At 27.6% G+C, this 6,000-nt stretch overlaps 1 non-coding gene across 1 annotated transcript; it reads left to right on the top strand.

Annotated features, from left to right (window-relative positions):
- Window positions 1-4,009: 4,009 nt before the first annotated feature.
- Window positions 4,010-4,170, top strand: LOC131173508 (U1 spliceosomal RNA). The gene has a single exon (XR_009143824.1). It is a non-coding gene; the product is annotated as a U1 spliceosomal RNA (small nuclear RNA).
- The last annotated feature ends 1,830 nt before the right edge of the window (window positions 4,171-6,000 follow it).

The following is a 6,000-nucleotide window of genomic DNA, read 5'->3' on the forward strand; positions in this document are numbered from 1 at the left end:
TAATTAATAACATATTATATTATATAATCAAATTTTATTATATTTAAATATATTTTTAAGTACAAATTTAATTAAAAATAATAATTAAAAAATAAATATCGTAATATATGTATAATTAATAAATTCAAATCATCAAAATATTTGTAGTTTAATGGTAAAAGTTTTTTTATCAAAATTTTGAGTTTTCTCCTTAAGAAATTAATAACATTTGTTAGCTCAATAATTAATAACAATATGTTGATTAAAAGTTTTACACTACAAGAAATTAAAAAAATAGCTATAAAAATTACTGACTAAATATACTGAAATTTCGTAGGTAATCGGTGATTACCGACGAATTACCGACGAAATTTTTTCGTCCACAAATACTAGCTTAGGTAATTTTTACCGATGAAAAAAATGTTGTCGCTAAATTTACCAACGAATTATTTAGTAGGTAAATTTAAATTTTTTTATAGGTAATTTATCGACGAAAACAAATTTTCGTAACTAATTTTTATTTAATATTTTTTAATTTAGTCATTACTTTTTAATTTAATTTTTAATTTTTTTAATTTAAATTTTAATTTAATTTAATTTAATTTAATTTAAAATTTTCAAATTAATTTTTTAATTTTTTTAATTTTTAATTTTTTAATTTTTAAATTAAATATTAATTTTTAATTTTTAATTTTTAAATTAAATATTAAATATTAATTATTTTAATTTATAATTTTTTAAGATTTAATTGACTTTAAAAAAATTACTAGTAGAGCCCAACATAGGCCCCATGTATGTGACTATGCCACAATTGCTCTATGTTGGAAAGTAGTTCTCCTTTTATAGACAAACTCACTACTTTCAAATCTATTCTCAAACGATGTGGGAATTTCACATTTTTTGTGATTTACCGACGAATTACCGACTAAATATATTTCGTAGGTATTTTTTTAAAATTTTATTTTCAATTTCCCCTTAATATTACCTACGAAAATTGTTTCGTTGGTAATTACCGACGAAAACAATTCGTAACTAAAATTTTTAAAGTTTTTTAAAATTTTTTTTCCTATTTTCTTCTTAATATTACCTACGAAAAGTATTTCGTTGGTAATTACCGACGAAATACTTTTGTAGGTAAAAGTTTTTTAGTTTTTTAGAATTTTTTTCTCTATTTGCTCCTAAATATTACCTACGAAAAGCTTTTCGTTGGTAATTACCGACTAAAATTTTTTCGTAGGTAAATTTTTTTTAGTTTTTTAGAATTTTTTTTCCTATTTTCTCCTTAATATTACCGACGAAATACTTTTCGTAGGTAAAATTTTTTTAGTTTTTTAGAATTTTTTTCTTTATTTTCTCCTAAATATTACCTACGAAAAGCTTTTCGTTGGTAATTACCGACTAAAATTTTATCGTAGGTAAAATTTTTTTAGTTTTTTAGATTTTTTTTTCCATATTTTCTCCTTAATATTACCTACGAAAAGCTTTTAGTTGGTAATTACCGACGAAAAATTTTTCGTAGGTATTTTTTTTAGTTTTTAAGGAATTTTCTTCTCTATTTTGTCTTAATATTACCTACGAAAAACTTTTCGTTGGTAATTACCGACGACAAATTCTTTGTAGGTATTTTTTTTAAAAAATTTATTTTCTATTTTCTCATTAATATTACCTATAAAAAGTGTTTCATTGGTAATTACCGACGAAAAAAATTCGTAGATAAAATTTTTCAAGCTTTTTAGATTTTTTCTTCTCTATTTTCTCCTTAATATTACCTATGAAAAACATTTCATTGGTAATTACCGACGAAAAAATTCGTAGGTAAAATTTTTTAGCTTTTTAGAAATTTTCTTCTCTATTTTTTTCTAATATTACCTACGAAAAACTTTTCGTAGGTATTTTTTTTTTAAATTTATTTTCTATTTTTTTCTTACTATTACCTACGAAAAGCATTTCGTTGGTAATTACCGACGAAATATTTAGTCGTTATTTATATTTTTTTGTCGCTAATTTTGCCGCTAATGTTAGGCACCACTTTTACCTACGAAATTACATCGTCGGTAAGTTTTAGTCGGTAATTAGTCGGTAATTTCATCGGTAAAAATTAGTTTAAATTTTATTTCTCTTTTCGTCGATAAAGCGTTAGTAATTCGTCGGTAAATTATCCACGAAATTCTGTAGTCGGTAATTTTCGTAGTTATTTTTAATATTTCTTGTAGTGTTAATTGTATAAATTAAAAGAAAAACATAATTTCTTTATTTTAATATATAGATACAAACATAATGCAATATATATATATATTAGCTATTAAAATATTTTTTAATATGAAAAAGGGAATTTTTTTAATGACAAATTAAAAAAAAAAAACCTTACTTTGTGTGGGAAGGAGTTTTTTAAAGTAATTGATGGTTTTTCAAGATTTAAAAACCTTCAACTTTTGTTTAGGAAAATAGAATATTTTTTTAAGTATGATTTTTGGAGGTTCTTAAAAACCTAAAAAAACTTTTATTTTCCAACTCATCAAACTGGTGGGTTAAGGAGGTATTCTCTTTAAAATATTTAAATACTTTAAAAAATTTTTCTTTCCTTTCAAACACTAAAAAATTATGAATATCTGAAAATCATGAAAAACTTTACTTTGAAAAATTTTACTTTATAAAACCTTATTATACTTTACCTCCTCTCAAATGGAGGGTAAAATTTTTTATGTAAATAAAGTTAATCTTAATGAATTAGAAATAAATAATATAACATTTAGAGACTAATAAATTTTACCTCAAAAAATTAATTATTCGAAATAAATAATATAATATTTAGAGACTAATAAGTTTTTGTCTCAAAAAAATAATATAATATTTAGGAACTAATAAATTTTTGTCTCAAAAAATGAGTCATTAGGGACAAATAATATAATATTTAGAGACTAATAAATTTTACCTCAAAAAATTAATTATTCGAAATAAATAATATAATATTTAGAGACTAATAAGTTTTTGTCTCAAAAAAATAATATAATATTTAGGAACTAATAAAATTTTGTCTTAAAAAATGAGTCATTAGAGACAAATAATATAACATTTAGAGACTAATAAATTTTACCTCAAAAAATTAATTATTCGAAACAAATAATATAATATTTAGAGACTAATAAGTTTTTGCCTCAAAAAAATAATATAATATTTAGGAACTAATAAATTTTTGTCTCAAAAAATGAGTCATTAGAGACAAATAATATAATATTTAGAAACTAATAAAATTTTTTCTTAAATAATAGTTATTAGTAATAAATATTTTATTTGTGTCAAGTTATTTGTCTCTAAAAGGACAATATTGTAGTAGTGAGAGAATCTATTCCATTATGGGGCAGCCATGCATATGGAAAAATAAAGGTAAAAAATTTAAATTTGATATTTTATTCTTCTATAAGCTATAAATGGAGATTTCAAAATCTGTTCGTCAACATCAAATTTGAGCATGAATTTTAAGAGGAAGAGGGCCTTAACATGAAGATAATATAGCCTTGTTTGATAGCCAAGGACGACTTGCCTGCTCTTAGCAATTTGGGTACTACATGCACATAACCTATATTCAGGTTTTTAAGGCAGTCTCCTTGGCTATTTTGACAGGCTCTTATCTCTCATTTTAGGCCTTCGTTTCTTCCCCAGTAAACCCTCAACACATTTTCTTGAAATTTTGAGATGAGCTAGGACGAAATACCTCAACACATTTTCTCGAAAATTTGAGATGAGCTAGGACGAGAGCCTTACATGAAAGGAAGAATGCTGTTTGGTAACCAAGAATGACTTGCTAGATTTATCTAAGAGTTCTTGTGTGTGTGTGTATATATATATATGTGCAAAGAACTCTTGGTAGGTTTCAGGCAGTCACCTCACCTTGGCTAATTCGACAATTTCTTCCCTTCTCATGCTTGGCTTTCTCTTCTATCTCCTTTCCACATTGTCCCACATCGAGAAGGCACTCATAATGAGTTACTGGCATGTGAATATAAATAAGATGACCAAACTCTGAAGCAATATACTTACCTGGATGGGATCAATGGGCGATCAAGAAGGCTCATGGTCTAGATGAGCGACCTCCACTGCACATAGGAGGGGTGCTGGTCTAAGGTCTCCCCAAGTGGGAGAGCCTACGTCATAATTTGTGTTAGTGGGGGCCTGCGTTCGCGCGGCCCCTATAAAACAATTCTAAAATTGATTTGTTGCTGGTAAAGGTAAGAATGTTTTTTGCCAAAGAGATTGTCGCACAGCGGGGAATAATGTAACGTTTGCTAAAGATATTGAAAAAAAAAAAAAAAAAATCAAATAGAATTCGATGTTCTCTATATATCCTTAAAATCTATTTGAATAGTTAGATATCAAAATATCCATATCAATCCTTTAACAGTTAGATATGAAATATCAATCCTTTATATTTATCAATTATATACATATTTAAATATGATTGTCCCCATTCTTTAAATAAAAAAAAAATCATTATTTTCTTATAAAAATTGGGGTATGTTATTTTATATGATTAAATTTTGATTATATTTCATGGACTTAATTTGTTGTTTTGTGAGGTTTGTGATGTTAGTGAAGGTCATGGGTGTCTTGTGATAGTTTTGTGAGAAATTCGAGAAATATGTTAGGATTTGCGTTTGAAAGTTTAAGAGATTTTGCTATTTTTTAATAATTTTTTTTCTTATTTTGCCTGTGAATATCGACCTTACAATCAAACCAATAAGTTTTGTGTGTGTGTATATATATATATATATTTATTTATTTATTTATTTATTTTTTTACATTATGTGATTGTGCAATTTTGTATGCACGCTTTAGATTTGTATGCTTACTTTAACCGTGTATATAAAGAATTTGTTGCTGAGGAAGAGATCAGCCTAGCATGAAAGAACATGTCAGCATAACCAAGGATGTCTGCCCATAGCAAAAAAGAAGGTTCTACCAAAAGAGGAAAAAAACAATTATTATAAAGCCTTTTAAGTAGAGCGGGCAAGTGTTGCAGACTGAAGTGGTGTGACGTATTGCGGCAAGGAGAGAAGTAACATTCTCAACGTTTGAAGAATTTTGATTGTCTAAAGCGGTTAAGACGCTGGAGGAAAGAGAGGGAGTCATTATGCTGAGTTGGAACCGTTATTGAGTTTGTTGTATTTCTGTTACTCTGTTATATTCAATTGCATATAAATAATTGTATTTCTATAATTGTAGTTCATTGAATGAGATAATGATAGCTTCTTCTTTCTGATTTCTTCTTTGTGCTTCTCTCCCTTTCTTGATTTCTCTTCTTCTACAACTTCTAAAACTCTGGTTCATAACATTGGTATCAGAGCTCGATCTTGGCCATAGCTATGGTAGATGGTACGCGTGGATAAGAATGGCGACGGGAATTTCTTTCCTTGATGCGAGAAATGGAAGATCGAATTGAGAAAAAGCAAACTGAGCTTCGGAAAGAAAATGAATCAAGTACTCAGTAGGCCATTGAGGAATTGAAGTCATTGATGGCTGGAATAAGTCTTCAGTATAATGAATTGGCTACCAGTAGGGGTCATGTTGGTACTTCGCAAGCGGGGGAATTTTACAATAGTAGCTATAATCATTCTTGGTCCATGTTTCCTAAACTAGACTTTCCTCACTTTAGTGGTGATGATCTTGAATCTTGGCTAATCATAGTTGAATACTATTTTGAAGTAACAAATACCCCAATGGAGAATAAGGTTAAAATAGCGGAAATGCATTTAGATGGAAAGGCAGTGCAGTGGCATCAAGGGTATGTAAGGGTTAAAGGTACAGAGGCTTATGGTAGATGGGATGAATATGTGCTGGGAATGAAGGCAAGATTTGGGTTTCAGGTTTTGATGACCCGTTAGTTGATTTAAAAAATCTGAAGCAAACAGGCACTCTACAAGATTATTTGGATGCCTTTGATGCTCTATATCCTAAGGCAGGGATTAGGGAAGATCAAGCCCTAAGTTTCTTCCTTTCGTGTTTGTTGGATGAATTACAAATGCC

The sequence above is a fragment of the Hevea brasiliensis genome, chromosome 14 (assembly GCF_030052815.1).
Source record: "Hevea brasiliensis isolate MT/VB/25A 57/8 chromosome 14, ASM3005281v1, whole genome shotgun sequence".
Classification (NCBI taxonomy): domain Eukaryota; kingdom Viridiplantae; phylum Streptophyta; class Magnoliopsida; order Malpighiales; family Euphorbiaceae; genus Hevea; species Hevea brasiliensis.